Source organism: Schistocerca cancellata, chromosome 7, assembly GCF_023864275.1.
Source record: "Schistocerca cancellata isolate TAMUIC-IGC-003103 chromosome 7, iqSchCanc2.1, whole genome shotgun sequence".
Classification (NCBI taxonomy): Eukaryota; Metazoa; Arthropoda; class Insecta; order Orthoptera; family Acrididae; genus Schistocerca; species Schistocerca cancellata.
Window position 1 is genome coordinate 538,109,347 of NC_064632.1, and position 17,229 is coordinate 538,126,575.

Below are 17,229 nucleotides of genomic sequence, written 5' to 3' on the forward strand. Positions count from 1 at the left end.
TAATTGTGCCGCGCGCATGGATGTAGCAAAGAGACGACTTTAGTGTCTGTGTCTGGCAGCGTAACGGGTGTGTGCAGCCTTCCCAGAACTGTAAAAACGAACTCATTTAGGTGGGCTGTAGGATGCATCCCCTGTCTGGCCAATCGGCTGTTTCCATTTTGTGCCGAGGTTTTAAACAGCGCCCAAAGCTGACGGCGGTCCGAGCTCCTACAGGCATCTCTTGTCTGTCGCGGTTTTCACTGTCAGTTTCCTGGCCACGCGGACCTACAGCTTAGGCAGCAATTTACAGCAGTTTACCTGAGTGCCTGAGGCCTCAGAAGTTCCGGCAAGGCTGCCGGTTTTGTCGAGATAATCGGTTTACAGTCTCATTGCTGGCTAGTCATGGCAATTAGACACGTCGGAATTACGAGGGTAATTCACAATTACGAGCGCATCGAGACCACCGTCAACTCTATGCCATCGCTAAGGTAATCTCCGACGTTCTACTGCCGTTTTCCATAACTAGACAGAACCTCTCAATCTCTCTCTCTCTCTCACTCTCATTATCTGACGTTCAACTTCCACATTCACACTCAAGATTCCTTCTGCATGGTCCTTCTATTATTGATCGTACTCTGTCTGTCAGCCCCTTAACCATCAATTCTCTCAGTAACAGTACTTTCGCCACTCACTTCAGTGCTTTCCGATATATTAACTGAGAAAACCTTTTTGTAGATGTATTCATGGGAAAAGATATCTGTACGGTGCGAAAATTGGCAATTGACCCTAAATAACAAAAAGTGTGAGGTCATCCACATGAGTGCTAAAAGGAAACCGTTAAACTTCGGTTACACGATAAATCACCAAATCTAAAGGCCGTAAATTCAACTAAATACTTATGAATTATAATTACTAACAACTTTAACTGGAAGGAGCACACAGAAAATGTTGCGGTGAAGGTTAACCAAAGACTGCGTTTCACTGGCAGTACACTTAGAACATGTAACAGATCTACTAAAGAGACTGCCTACAGTACGCTTGTCCGTCCTCTTTTAGAATACTGCTGCGGGAAGTGGGATCCTTTCCAAATAGGACTGACGGGCTACATCGAATAAAGTTCAAAGAAGGGCAGCAAGTTTTGTACTATCGAGAAATAGGAGAGAGAATGTCACTGAAATAATACAGGATTTTGAGTGGACAGCATTATAACAAAGACGTTTTTCTTTGTGGAGGAATCTTCTAACGAAATTTGAATCACCAACATTGCCCTCCGAATGCGAAAACATTTTGCTGACGCCGACCAACATAGGGCGAAACGATCTCCATGACAAAATAAATCAGAGCTCGCACAGAAAGGTATAGGTTTTCGTTCTTTCCACGCGCCATACGAGATTGGAATAATAGAGAATTGTAAAGGTGGTTCGATGAACCCTCAGCCAGGCACATAAATGTGATTTGCTGTGTATCCATGTAGATGTAAATGTGGATGGCTCTATATTAAAAATTAATTGAATCCAAGGCAACGGCCTTGCCGCAGTGGATACACAGGTTCCCATGAGATCACCGAAGTTAAGCGCTGTCGGGCGTGCCTGGCACTTGGATGGGTGACCACGCAGCCGCCTTGTGCTGTTGCCATTTTTCGGGGTGCACTCAGCCTCGTGATGCCAATTGAGGAGCTACTCGACCGAATAGTAGCGGCTCCGGTCAAAGAAAACCATCATAACGACCGGGAGAGCGGTGTGCTGACCACAAGCCCCTCCTATCCGCATCCTCAACTGAGGATGACACGGCGGTCGGATGGTCCCGATGGGCCACTTGTGGCCTGAAGACGGAGTGCTATTTTTTTTTTAATTGGATCTGTTCCCGACTCTCTTAGTTGCGCTGCCCTGTGCTGCTATTTCAAAAGTACTTGGCCACAGATAATTGTTGCGACAGTTGTGCTGGCGAAAATAGTTGAATTTATTTATATTTTATTTTTTTTTATACGGTTTTATGTTCGTGTATAAACCAAAGAATAAAAATATAATGCGTCATTTTATTATTTACGCATTCTATAATTCCTGAAGTCTTAAGAGTAATATCGTAAGACAATCCATTATGTACCAACGCGAAAAACATTGCATTTAGGTGCACTTTTTAAAATGAGCTTGACGTTGCAGTCAGTTCTCAAAAGATACATACGTCAACAAAAGTTTTGCGCGCTCTATCTTTCAAATGTATGCCGCAGAAAACAAAATTTGGCTTGACGCACGCGTCTATATTCATTTGTAGAGTGACCAGATCACCACATTATAAAAACAAACATTCGTGCACCGACGAAATGTCTTTTTCTCACTGGGGGATTTTTCACAGCGTTACTGAATAAAGGAAGTACGTGGTGGAACTTACCCTTTCTCGTATGCAAGCTGTAATCCGTCGTGGCATAACAACGACGAGCTCATGGTTCAAATTTCCCCACTTGTCCGCCCCCGGTAGCTGAGTGGTCAGCACGACAGAATGTCATTGTTAAGCGCCCGGGTTCCATTCCCGGCTGTGTCGGAGATTTTCTCTGCTCAGGTACTGGGCGCTGTGTCGTCCTAATCGTCATCATTTCATCCCCACCGACGCGCAAGTCGCCGAAGTGGTGTCAAATCGAAAGACTTGCTCCCAGACAACGGTCTACTTGGCTGGAGTCCCTAGTGACATGACGTTTCTTTGTCCCACTTTACTATGGCGATATTGCATAAGTCGTGTTGTCGATGTCAAAAAATAGCTCGTTTCCGTAGATCTCATATATAATCGGTTGGGTTCATATTCGCGAAACAGGTAGATCACTCAATTCTGGTGATACTAGCATGCTGATGGAACACGTTTACGAGAACAACACGATGAGCACATGAAATATCATCCGTCAAGACAAAATTGTCACCAACGTATCGGTGATACAGTCCCATTATTTGTTACAGAGCCTTGCCGCTGTGCCTTAGAGGAGTAAGACTACCCTCAAGAACAACGGTGGCCCCACGTAACGCTTCCCGAGAACACTAGTAACACTTTGTTGCACAAGTGGAAATCTTTGCTGGAGGCTTCCAATGTTTCTGGGTTCGGTCGAAACCCATTGTCTACGATTAATTACCACGGTACAAACACATCCGAGTTTCGTCCGTAGCAACACCTGACGCCAACCCTAGGGCGGCCATTCTGCGCAATATCTTTCCCATCTGTAACGAGTCCACGGTGTTGTGGTGTACGGCGTGTTGTTCGCCATGATCTTTGGGAATGGACGGAGATTCGCATCATGTAATCGTCTCACAACAGTTGATACGATATACGACGTCGTGTAGCCTCTTCGGACGCCGTATTCGGTTCAGAAGCACTCAGCTTCGACTCGAAAACAGTGGATATCAACCGTCATGTGCACCTGCCAAACATGGGCGGCTTGGGCAGCGTAAGACCCCGGAATTAGCTGTCAGTTGGCACGGATTCCATGTTTGCACCGCGTCATTTTAATTGCGGTGTACACGCTGAGAAATGACCCTGATTGTCAGCCGTCTGTGCATAACGTGACGGTGTGGACCCGGCCATTGGACGCGATTGTCCCCCACAGAATGACTGAAGTTATAATTCCTCTTTCTCTTAAACTGAACATTAAAGGTTGATTGTAGTTGCTTCCTAGCAACAAGACAAAGCGAAACTATCTTAATGACGGATGCTGAGCAGAAATCGGCGTAATCGGTGATCAATGAATCATTTTTAACCAGGTAATGCATGACTGTGAGAATAAATACCTTTATTGCAATGCTAGGACTTGCTTTGTATTATACGACTTCTCTAAATACATCGGACTTTCATTGTGCGTCCAAAGTTGCAGCGGTGGCTGTCTGTCAGTACCATCACGGTACTAGTACCGTACAAATTGACGATCATCGCTAAGAGAGGCTCAAAAAATATTTAAAAATCAAAGTTAGTACGAGGAGTAACTACAATACTAATAAGAAAAATTGTATCTTTTAAATAAATACTATTAGTCTAATCAACACAAAGAAAAGTACGAGAGCAGCTTGTGCTATCAGTTCAGACAGAGAATGCCAACTACAAAAGGTGAAGAGGAATCTAACCAAGACTCAGTGATTGGTTTTCCTTTTTTAAACAAAATCAGAACGAAATCTCCATCATATGTTCTATACATTCTACAAATATTTTTAACATTATCAGAGAACTTAGATTACATGTTTTATACACATTGTTCAGTAGTAGTGTTCACTCCGCTGTCCCACAGACGTCTCTAAAGCGCTCCCACAGGTGTTATATTTTCAGTTGAAATGCTGCAGTCCATTTGAGTGCGCCGTTCTGCCCGCATGTATTTCTCGCGGTAACAGTGTGTATGTTTACAAACAGCCTCATGAGTGACCATCCTATCTGTACGGGAACAGCCACAGTGGGAACTCACCTGCATGAGATATCGAGGTGATGCTACACTTTTGTGTTGGTGTGGATATATTGCAGGGGGCTCAGAAGGCAGCTACATTAAAATTACACGTCCAATATTGAGAGGTTCCATACCCTCTTTTGCATGTCGCTTCTCATTTCATCAATTTTATTACTGTCCTATGTAATTACACGGTAGTATGACCGAATGAGGTTATTGCAATTAAAGTATTTGTACTGAGAGCTCAAAAACACATTTGACTTGATTCGTATGCATGTTGGGTTACTTCCCTGGGAGGCCTGTGCAAGCCAGGCATCGGAGGACGCGGCACACTGCATTTCCGATTGGGGGCTGCACTTCCCCGCATTCTGCGGAGTTCGTACAATGGGCTTAACCGCCTGGTGGAACGACTGACGTCGGTCGAGTTTCGCCTATTGCATGCAGGGCGAAACGACCTGCGAGACGTCTGAGTGTCGCCGTAGTTTAAGTGTTTACCGTTCCAGCGCGTCCGGAACGAAGACTCCTGGCACCGACTGACTGCATTGTCCTCTTGATTCTGAGAATCCCCTGCTGGGTGCGACTGTCTGGCTCCGGACAGCAGGTGGTCTAGGCAGGTTGTTTTTGTAGCCGGTCAAAAGGCATTTTCGGTGCCCTCCTGATGAACAGCAGAGGCATGATTGGTCACCTTAAACTGAGGCTAGTTGACGTCATAAAGCCCTGCTCGAAATTGGAGGGAAAGATCGCTATTGGCGCGAATGATGTTCTAAGACAGTGTGGGGGGAATTTTGGTATCAGCACTGATTGCTGATTTGCAGTTTTCGAGGAGAGTAGGGAGTTGAGCAATGTTGGCTTCGCTCTTGCGTTGCGCGGGCAGGGGCATTCGAGATCTAATCAACGTCGGACGGTCTTGCGACTTAGTCGCTCTTTTGTTCGGCAGAACTTAGAATTCTCGGACAGCTTCCGAGGCCAGGGGTTGTGAAACAGAGTTGTTACACACCAGACGTCGGCGCCTACATCATCAGAAAGCTGCCTACCGACGACCTGCTACAAATTTCAGGATTGGCAAAGTATTTTGCGGCTCCGGAATTGTACGACCTATCAGTTTTATACTAAAGTCCTCAGCAGCACACGTGTTAGTTTAGCCACAAGTCCACCTTGTTTGTTTCTCCGTGTGATCCCACGTGAGCTCTCATTACTAATCGCGATACTGCAATATACACTCCTGGAAATTGAAATAAGAACACCGTGAATTCATTGTCCCACGAAGGGGAAACTTTATTGACACATTCCCGGGGTCAGATACATCACATGATCACACTGACAGAACCACAGGCACATAGACGCAGGCAACAGAGCATGCACAATGTCGGCACTAGTACAGTGTATATCCACCTTTCGCAGCAATGCAGGCTGCTATTCTCCCATGGAGACGATCGTAGAGATGCTGGATGTAGTCCTGTGGAACGGCTTGCCATGCCATTTCCACCTGGCGCCTCAGTTGGACCAGCGTTCGTGCTGGACGTGCAGACCGCGTGAGACGACGCTTCATCCAGTCCCAAACATGCTCAATGGGGGACAGATCCGGAGATCTTGCTGGCCAGGGTAGTTGACTTACACCTTCTAGAGCACGTTGGGTGGCACGGGATACATGCGGACGTGCATTGTCCTGTTGGAACAGCAAGTTCCCTTGCCGGTCTAAGAATGGTAGAACGATGGGTTCGATGACGGTTTGGATGTACCGTGCACTATTCAGTGTCCCCTCGACGATCACCAGTGGTGTACGGCCAGTGTAGGAGATCGCTCCCCACACCATGATGCCGGGTGTTGGCCCTGTGTGCCTCGGTCGTATGCAGTCCTGATTGTGGCGCTCACCTGCACGGCGCCAAACACGCATACGACCATCATTGGCACCAAGGCAGAACCGACTCTCATCGCTGAAGACGACACGTCTCCATTCGTCCCTCCATTCACGCCTGTCGCGACACCACTGGAGGCGGGCTGCACGATGTTGGGGCGTGAGCGGAAGACGGCCTAACGGTGTGCGGGACCGTAGCCCAGCTTCATGGAGACGGTTGCGAATGGTCCTCGCCGATACCCCAGGAGCAACAGTGTCCCTAATTTTCTGGGAAGTGGCGGTGTGGTCCCCTACGGCACTGCGTAGGATCCTACGGTCTTGGCGTGCATCCGTGCGTCGCTGCGGTCCGGTCCCAGGTCGACGGGCACGTGCACCTTCCGCCGACCACTGGCGACAACATCGATGTACTGTGGAGACCTCACGCCCCACGTGTTAAGCAATTCGGCGGTACGTCCACCCGGCCTCCCGCATGCCCACTATACGCCCTCGCTCAAAGTCCGTCAACTGCACATACGGTTCACGTCCACGCTGTCGCGGCATGCTACCAGTGTTAAAGACTGCGATGGAGCTCCGTATGCCACGGCAAACTGGCTGACACTGACGGCGGCGGTGCACAAATGCTGCACAGCTAGCGCCATTCGACGGCCAACACCGCGGTTCCTGGTGTGTCCGCTGTGCCGTGCGTGTGATCATTGCTTGTACAGCCCTCTCGCAGTGTCCGGAGCAAGTATGGTGGGTCTGACACACCGGTGTCAATGTGTTCTTTCCTCCATTTCCAGGAGTGTAGTCGAGGAGTAATATTTGATTGATTAAGGCCTCCAGTCATTATCGTCAAGCTATTGCATCACAGAGAGTAGGAGCCCTTGTTCTCGAGCAAACTCTTATTCGCATAATAGTTCAGAATACCCTATCCTTTAGCCTACCGTTTGTGCCGATAGTCATATGCCTTTATGCTCTGATGTATAATAAATCTGACTGTCATATTTAAGCCGCATATCATTACGTAGGGTATGCAGATTCGCATGTCCTGTTGTTTATTATGAAGAAGTTCTCCTTTTTTTCTCTGAGTAGATGACGATTTTTATTAAATCATTATGAGTGTGCATTCCTTATTTTACCAACTAGCAGGGTCCACCATCATTTCCCTTCGTTACCATTGTGCGCATAATTCATTAGGTGGTAGGTAAGGAGGGGGTCAAGTGCATGTCTCGTTCTCATGCAAAATTAGTAGGAATTAAAGAGGCACAAACTCTTCTCCACCCCGGCACCTCGCAATATCAACGGATAGAGCTCAAGTCACTACGGGTAGATGGGCACGTGCATGCACGCTGCTGTTAATATCCGAGAAGGTACAACAGCAGCAGTTCACTTTGGAAAATTGGTCATTGCACTGCGTATCTGCAGGTCCGAACTAGCCCTGTTTGAAAAGACGGGGCGGATGTTTTGTCTACATGTTCTGACACTTCTTCCCCTTAGTGGTGCGATATGCAACTACGCCATGGAGGGTACTACCAATGGAAACTTGGAGAGATGCGCTATCTACTGATACGTAAGAATTACAAAACACTTCCGTATCTCATTAGCGGCGTTTTGGCCACAGCATGCAGTAAAACCAGAAATTATGAACATTCGGAGACGGAACTGAACAGCACGAAATGATACATTATTCAACACACGCACAGGAAAACATTTTCAATGACTAGGGAAACTGCCAATCCCACCCCTTCAGATATTGTGATAAGATGACCCCGTGGATAGTCCGCCAAAAACTGAACACAGATCAAGCATGAAAACAGGAAGAAGATTACTGAACTGTGAAGAAAAAGAAAAACAGAAACAATGAACGGTCCAAGAACAAGGGGAGCAATAAAGAGCAGCCTGAAACAGCTACGGCCTCCTCGGTACTTACCGATGGTATTGGACTACCAAGCGGGCGAGCCGTATTCAATACTCCCTCGTACTATTATTTGTTTCACAACATTTTGAACTGTACGTCCAGTAATTAAAATGCTTGTTCTCTTTCTGTAATCTTGGTAGTTGTCATACTACGCATTGGTTGTAGAACATGAGTCATGTGGTAAGACTGCGTTACCGTCGCAAGTAAATGTTATGAATAGTGAGAGCGGGCGAGGTGCCGCATAGACTTTGTAAAGTATGTATGAAGAAGTGTAAACGGATCCTAGCCAAGGCTGTACATACGTTACATACCATGAATATTGGAGATGTAACCCCTGTGCGCAATTTCTGATTAAGCCACCTCACGAGGACAATTGTAAATTAAAAAATTACAGGGTCGCCACCAGTCCAAGCCCTTCCTAACAATTAAGAAGAGACCGAACTGGAAATTATCAGTTTAATTAAATTAAGATTTTAATTATAAGACTGCAGTTTCTTTAAAGAAACAAACCAGATGAATAGCGTTGTATGTCGTATATCAATGAGCTTAATGAAATGTGATAATTTCTTAATTTTGAGACAGTACGCCGTTCATTTGGATTTTTTCTCCCATTTTTGTTCATCACAAGCAAGCAGATTAACTTTAAAAAATCAGGGAATAGAGAATTAATTTGAAAACTGGCATCAATGAGAAAGATAAAGGACGCTACCTTTTACAGACAGCAAGCGTCTATGAAGCGACGCTAATCCCTGAACACAAATGGCAAGCGACTGTACTATGCAGCACGTCCCAGGCATTTGTTTTATTTCTTACTTCATCCATAACTACGCCGTGCATAAATTTGGAGTCTTTTGAGGTTTGGAATCGATCGAAAACAGTTAGAAACAATACAGCTGATTTACGACGAAGAGAGCAATAGAATAAATAGTTTTCTGTTCCCCGATATAAAATACGTAGCAAATTACATCCACGTATGGCCAACATGACGAGTAGTGTTAAATTCACTGAAAGTGATCAAATCCTTCAATAGCGCAATAAAGCACCCAAGTTAAGTATTAGGGTGAAATATTACTCATGGCGGCAATATAGGTCACTAAGAAAAATAGCAAATAAAACTGAGACTTTTTTTTTAAAAGTAATACGAGCTAACTGGTGAAAGAAAATGGATAGCTGCCCCAAATCTGACCACCGTTGACAATGTTGTGTACACCTGGTATAAACGACAGAGCTCTGTGGAGTTCAACTAGTTTTTGTTAAACCACTAAATTCGCTGAATGTCTTTTCCTCCTATACTTCACTTCAAGAGATGGCATGAAGGGTGTCAATGAAACTACGATTTCCCTTGGTGCGTTGATTCGCACAAGTTTCGCGGTCAGAAACGAAAGTTCGCAGTGCGATGATCAACGCAGCGATGTTCTTGACCACGTGCAACATTGCTGACAGCCTTTACCTTCATCGGGCGATTCAACCCTAATGTAGGGACATCGATGGGCTGTAACCATATTGTACATGATCTTAACCATTTGGAATGTAGTGCGATCACGATTTTTGCTCTGGGATACAGTATGGAACTGCTAGGAACCGTTCAAAAGAATTCGGCGAAATTCGAGCGTCGTCTGAAACCGCAAAGTGTATTTATCCTGTTACAGCCCTCCTCTCTCGCGCTCTCCTGCAGCGTGATAATAAGGGGGGAGGGCGGGGTTGAAACATTGACAATTGCGAAAATAAACAAGCAAGGGGCCCTTCCAAGGTCGCCAGTTTGACATAAATCTCGGTGCCTCCCAGGAACTTCTATCGCCTCTCAGATGCTTCGACAGCCATTTGGCTGAGTGGTGCCTTCGAGCTGCTGTAGCGCCACAGAGCAGGCAACCATTTAAGCATGCCTTACATAGGGTTGCCTCCATTCAGGGGCCAGAGTAACTGCGAGCTGAATGGCTGTCGAAGTGTAGTGCGTGACGCCAGGTAATCCCTTGAATACCCCTAAGATTAGGTTGCCTAGCCTCAAACGCCAGAGCAACAGTTGAGCACCACTCAGTTGTATGGTTACGAAGTCACTGACAGGTGCATTTTTTACATGCCCAATACAAGGCTACTCAAGAACAGGCCATATAACGTAGAAACAGTGCGACACGACCTAAGAGTAGAGCCAACAGAAACCGGAATAATCAAATACTGCAACACCTGGTAAACGCAATTACAAAGAATGGACAGTCAACGACGTCACAAACTAGCCTTACGTTACAAATTGGTTGGAAGAAAAGATGTTGGAAGACATAAGAAGAGATGATAGACAATCTGTGAATATGGAAGTGGTTCAACACACTTTACACCGTCACCGTCACCTTACATGATATTCTGAACTTTGGCCTTTAATTCTCATGTGACACCTTGCTGTTCGAAGCTTCGCCGAGCCAGGGCGACGTCTCAGAGCGTTGCTGAGGAAGGCTTAGGGCACTTTTGAGCCAAGTTTCAAACATATGCTTCGCAATGGGGGACACTTACGGGGTTTGGAAAAATTGATACCTTTTTGCGCAGAGCAGAAATGCTATTTGTTGTTTTAGGTTACAATCTTCTTTGTTGTCTACTTCAATTTTACATTCTCAATTATTTCATAAATCTAATTTAGAAAATATTAATTCAATAATTTGGGCTCTTAGTAATTTGGATTAGTACTCGCCCCAAATGGTCGCCCCAAAGCTAATTAGCGAGGTTTTGTCGTATTCGTTTGGAACTGTCCAGTACACACGGTGCTCCGTAACTCGTAGATCAGAGAGTGCTACAACGTTGTAGGGAGCCATTGTAGCTCGGGATCTCGTATCTGCCCCTATCAACTGAGCGACTGTGGAGTAATCGGGTCCTCCCCCCCTCCCCACCCACACACACAACAGTTCCTCCCACCCCACCGCTCCAGGAGAGCAATCGGGCACCAGCAGGTATCCACTGTGCCTCCGCCAGACAGAGTGGGTCCTAGGAAGAGGCCGGGGCGCCGATTGGGTTAGCGGGGATCAATCAGCCCGCGACGGCCGGGAGACGTATCGCCTCGCCTCTGATGGCTGGGCTGCAGAACCTAACACTGACGCCATTGAGGCGCGCTGCCTCACGGGTAGGACACGTTGCTCCAAGTGTGCGCAGCTTATTGGCTGTCGAGCTGTTTGCGCTGACAGTCTGAATTTTTCCGTAGCAAAATTTTAAGACCAGAGGGGAATTGCAACGGTATAAACAGTGTTTTAAAAAGACTATCAGAAAGCTAATGCACCACACATTACTTATTGAGATGATCGTAATGGATTAATCGTAGAAAAGAGATATCGTAAAACGTCAAGTTGCTGAATAATGTATTTTCAATTGGACGACCTTTCTCGGTAAGTGATCATTTTCCTGCACATGTTGTAGAAACATACAATTAGCAAACCAAATGGATATCTGAAAATTGTAGTAATGTATACACAATACTTACAGCTTTTGTTAGTAACATGTGTCACATATCTCTCATAAAACTACTATCGAAGTATAACATTTGTAAATAATATAAATAATATTTTGATGTACACTGGTAGATGCATGAAGTGTCCATTACACAGTTATCCAATGAAGCAGTAAAATTAAATGGTAAGGAATTGTTATTATATTATATTAATATTTGAAGACATAACAACAAAGAAAAGCTACAACGTCATCTACTGGTACAGATACATGGATGAAATAATATGCATGGTAGATGAACCTAAAATCAGAATACAGCAACTACACAGACATGAATACTGTACACACAAACAAAAAGTTCACAGTAGAAGAAGAACAAGAAAAGACACTCAACGTTTTAGACATAACCATAAGAAAAAATAATAAACACACATTTTGACATATACAGAAAATCCACGACAAGTGATATTATCTTAAATGCAACTTCAAACCCTCCACAGAACCATGAACAAGCAGCAATCAGATACACGTTATACAGGCTGAACAGGCTCCTCCTAAACAATTCTAATTACCAGAAACATTTAGCCATTATAAAACAAATAGCATTGATAATGGACTCAAAGAAACAATGGTAGACAAACTAACAAATAATGGAAAAAACTAACCAAACCACACTTAGTAGTACAACTTGCACTACAACAAGAAAATGGCATACAATAATCTACCACAACAATTTAACCCATAAAATATGAAACATATTAAAAAAAACCATAGACATTGCTTACAAAACAAACAATTCCGTACAAAAGTGCATCCCAAAACTAAAATCAAAACCTGACAGATACCAACAATGTGGTATCTATAAGCTCAGTTCCAGAGATTGTGGGACGATATATACTGCAAAGACTGGCAGGACATTTGATACAAGATATAAAAAGATATCAGAGCATTCAAATATGGTACAAATCATTCAACATTTGCAGATCATCTAAAAGAAGAACACCATAGACCAAGCAATATTGAAAACGACATGAATATCATAAAAATCAGACAGGCACCTCCTCCCTTTCCAAGAAAATTTCCGCATACAAAAAGCATTAACACAAAATAAATAGTTGCTCAATGACCAAATAAATATTGGAAACCAGACTCTGTATAGAATAATTGATGAAATTATATGAAAAAGAAAAGATCCTTTTCTATCCTTTACCCTCTCCCACTCTCCCACAACCCCCTCACCCCTCTCCCAACTCACAGTTTCATTTCACTTCTCGCTCCTCACCTTCTCCTCTAACTCAGACTCCATCACACTGCTATATGCTTATGTCCCTTCATCATAGTTTCCCCCTCCCTTAAAAAAAGAAAAACCTCCACATCGCTATTGCTTATCTATTGTTACACAGTACATAAATACACAGAAACAAAATTAAATAGAATTACACACATACAACAATCTAAATAAAAGAAATGTTGTAGGTCAAAGACAGAGTGGTGGAAAGGTTATGTTGGACACAAACAACAACACATGCTTGAAGTACAAAATGAAACAGAATACAGTGATGTGCATAAAATTGTGGTGTGCGAAATGCATAGTGCTGCAGAACATCTAAAGATTGGACGAAAATTATCAGGGTCTAAAACAGAAAAACATCGATGTGCTAGCGGATCGAATTTCCCTATGTAAGCGAGAAATCAGCCGAAAAATCGTGAGTAAAAATCAACCTATTCTTAACGAACTGTTTTTCGATCAAAAAAGCAAATCAAAATGTAAATAACTTAATTACAGACCACTGATAATGCTTTACCTCAAGAAAGCGAAACGCGTCTGGTGAAAAAGTCGCGCATTTTTTAGTTGCAACGACAGACCAAAAATACCCACAAGAATTATTATGATTACCATAACATTCGTACTATGATATCAAGAAAATTTTCAAAAAAATTTTTTTTGTTTCTGGGTTCATATTGCTCATCCAAAATCGAATTTAGATTTATCGCACACTATGAAGAAATTTCAGTCTCTTACATGAGGTCCAGATATCTTTGTTTTATGTCGAATAGTAACATGGTTTCAGTTTCGTCAATTACGTGCTATTTCTCCCATATATGTATCGCAGGTTTCGATGCATTGCTTTTTTCCTCGTCATAATAACAAATACTTGCCATTTTATACTAAATATTCTTTGGATAGTTGTGTAATGGACGTTCCATGCATCAACCTTTTCACAGCAAAATATTATTTCCAGCTGTTAAACACTCTAAAACAAAAACGGCGACGCACCACAAAGCAATTATCCCTTATAGGATGGAAATCAGTAGATGGGAGGCACATGTAAAGATGAACGGATCATTACAATTTCATAAAAATTTGATGATTTGTTCAAGATAAATAGCTTCATAAGTTGAACAAATCGATAACGCATTCGGTTACCTGGCCCTTGTGCAAGCAGTTATCCGGCTTGTCTTTGACTGATAATGTCGTTGGATTTCTTCCTGTCCCATTGGAGCTTTAGATAGTAAAAATCTCGAGCTGGTTGGAGGACCCTGCCCATAACTGTCGAAACGTCCTCAATTGGGGAGAGGTCCGGTGACCTTGCTGGCCAAGTTAGGGTTTGACACGCACGAAGGCAAGCAGTAGAAACTCTCGCAGTGAACGGACGGGCATTATTTTAGTGAAATGTAAGCCAGGATGGGTTGACGTGGATGGCAAAGAAACGTAGTACCGACTATCGTCGATGTATCGCTGTGCTTTACAGGTGCCGTGGATGACAACCAAAGGAGTTCTGCTAACAAGGGAACATCTCCATCGCACCCCCCTAAGATTTAGTTATAAGTTGGCACAGTGGATAGGCCTTGAGAAACTGAACACAGATCAATCGAGAAAGCCGGAAGAAGTTGTGTGGAACTATGAAAAAAAAACAAAATATACAAACTGAGTAGTCCATGTGCAACATAAGCAATACAAGGACAATGCTAGATCAGGAGTGCCGTGGTTAGCGTGAACAGCTGCGGAACGAGAGATCCTTGGTTCAAGTCCTCCTTCGAGTGAAAAATTTAATTTCTTTATTTTCGCAGTTATGATCTGTCCGTTCGTTCATTGACGTCTTTGTTCACTGTAATAAGTTTAGTGTCTGTGTTTTGCGACCGCACCGCAAAACTGTGCGATTAGTAGACGAGAGGACGTGCCTCTCCAATGGGAACCGAAAACGTTTGGTCGTAAGGTCATAGGTCAACCGATTCCTCCACAGGGAAACACGTCTGATATATTCTATACGACACTGGTGACGGCATGTGCGTCACATGACAGGAATATGTTGTCGACCCATCTAACTTGTACACTTGGCAAATGGGTAAAAAGATTCTTCTACCTTGCCCGATTTAGGTTTTCTTGTCGATGTGATAATCACTCCCAAAAAAGTGATCGCATCGGACGGACGGACAGATAATTGTCTGAAAACAAAAAATTAAAACTTTGCACTCGCGGGGAGACTTGAACCAAGGACCTTTCGTTCCGCAGCTGCTCACGCTAACCACGGGACCACGGCGCTCCTGAGCTCACATTGTCCTTGATGTTGCCTATCTTCTCATGGACTACTCAGTTTGCATATTTTGCTTATTTTTTTCATAGTTCCATACAACTTCTGCCTGTTTTCTCAATTGATCTGTGTTCAGGTTTTCAAGGCCTATCCACTGTGCCAACTTATAACTAAATCTGAGGGGGTTGCGATGGGGAGTTTCCCTTGTAAGAAATGAAAGGGCACCCCAGACTGTCACTCCTGGTTGTAGGGTGACAGTCAGTCAGGCATCCCGCCGCTATTCGGGCCGTATCCAAACAGAACTTCAGAGGTCATCGGGCCCTGGAATCTCATTGACTGCAGTAGAGTAATCTTCAGGGATGAATACCTCTTCGAAGATGCGTCAGGAAATGCCCCGAACAGCGGTGGAATACCAACCTCACTACCAGCCCCCATATCGCACGTCCACCAGGAGTGATTTTCTGGAGTGCCATTTCTTTCAATAGCAGGACGACTTTGTCAATCGCGGGAACCTTGGAGGACAGCGCTACCGTACATCGACGACATTCTGCGCCCCGTCTCGCTGCCCTCCATGGCAAGTCATCCAGGTACTAGCTTTCAGTAAGCTGTTGCCCTGAAGCACACGGGAGAGTTCCTACTGCTTGTCTTCGTGCATCTCAAATAGTACCTTTGCCAGGCTGGTCGTCATATCTCTTCCTACAAGACGACATTTGTAGTATTACGGGCGGGGCCTTCCACCTAGTTACGTATTTTGACAATGTAATGCGCCAGTTAGACAGAATTTTCCACGATATCCATCAGCAGGACATCCAACACCGCTGTCTTTCAATGCTTACCTGAACAAATGCTGGAATAATGCCGACAGGTTACCCAACGCCCTCTTAACTTCAATAGTGTAGCTCGTGCTCCTGAATGAATAATCCAACTCCCCTGATATTCCCACTTGTTTGTCTGTAAATGTACGTCACATCTACCGATTACCAGCCTATTTCCATAATTATGTCAGGTTTTTTTTCCAGACACATTTCCATATTCTGTACTGTACTTGCCGGGACGTTGATAGCGGTGGAGCTTAAATCCACGATATCCTACACTGAAGAACCGAAGAAACTGGTACACACCCCTAGTTACGTGTAGGGCCGCCGCGAGCAGGCAGAACTGCCGCAACACGACCTGCCATATCTCGACTAATGTCTAAACTACAAGGTGCATTCAAGTTCTAAGGCCTCCGATTTTTTTTCTTATTAACTACTCACCCGAAATCGATGAAACTGGCGTTACTTCTCGACGTAATCGCCTTGCAGACGTACACATTTTTCACAACGCTGACGCCATGATTCCATGGCAGCGGCGAAGGATTCTTTAGGAGTCTGTTTTGCCCACTGGAAAATCGCTGAGGCAATAGCAGCACGGCTGGTGAATGTGCGGACACGGAGAGTGTCTTTCATTGTTGGAAAAAGCCAAAAGTCACTAGGAGCCAGGTCAGGTGAGTAGGGAGCATGAGGAATCAATTCAAAGTTGTTATCACGAAGAAACTGTTGCGTAACGTTAGCTCGATGTGCGGGTGCGTTGTCTTGGTGAAACAGCGCACGCGCAGCCCTTCCCGGACGTGTTTGTTGCAGTGCAGGAAGGAATTTGTTCCTCAAAATATTTTCGTAGGATGCACCTGTTACCGTAGTGCCGTTTGGAACGCAATGGATAAGGATTACGCCCTCGCTGTCCCAGAACATGGACACCATTTTTTCAGCACTGGCGGTTACCCGAAATTTTTTTGGTGGCGGTGAATCTGTGTGCTTCCATTGAGCTGACTGGACCTTTGTTTCTGGATTGAAAAATGGCATCCACGTCTCATCCATTGTGACAACCGACGAAAAGAAAGTCCCATTCGTGCTGTTATTGCGCGTCAACATTGCTTGGCAACATGCCACACGGGCAGCCATATGGTCGTCCGTCAGCATTCGTGCCACCCACCTGGATGACACTTTTCGCATTTTCAGGTCGTCAATGCAGGATTGTGTGCACAGAACCCACAGAAATGCCAACTCTGGAGGCGATCTGTTCAACAGTCATTCGGCGATCCCCCAAAACAATTCTCTCCACTCTCTCGATCATGTCGTCAGACCGGCTTGTGCGA

General features: G+C 44.6%; 1 long non-coding RNA gene and 1 pseudogene across 1 annotated transcript in view; one reads left to right on the top strand and one right to left on the bottom strand.

Annotated features, from left to right (window-relative positions):
- The window catches only part of LOC126092218 (uncharacterized), a 763,777-nt gene that overhangs the window by 236,535 nt on the left and 510,013 nt on the right, over window positions 1–17,229 (bottom strand). The window lies entirely within an intron of this gene.
- LOC126093782 (5S ribosomal RNA) lies at window positions 1,498–1,614 on the top strand (annotated as a pseudogene).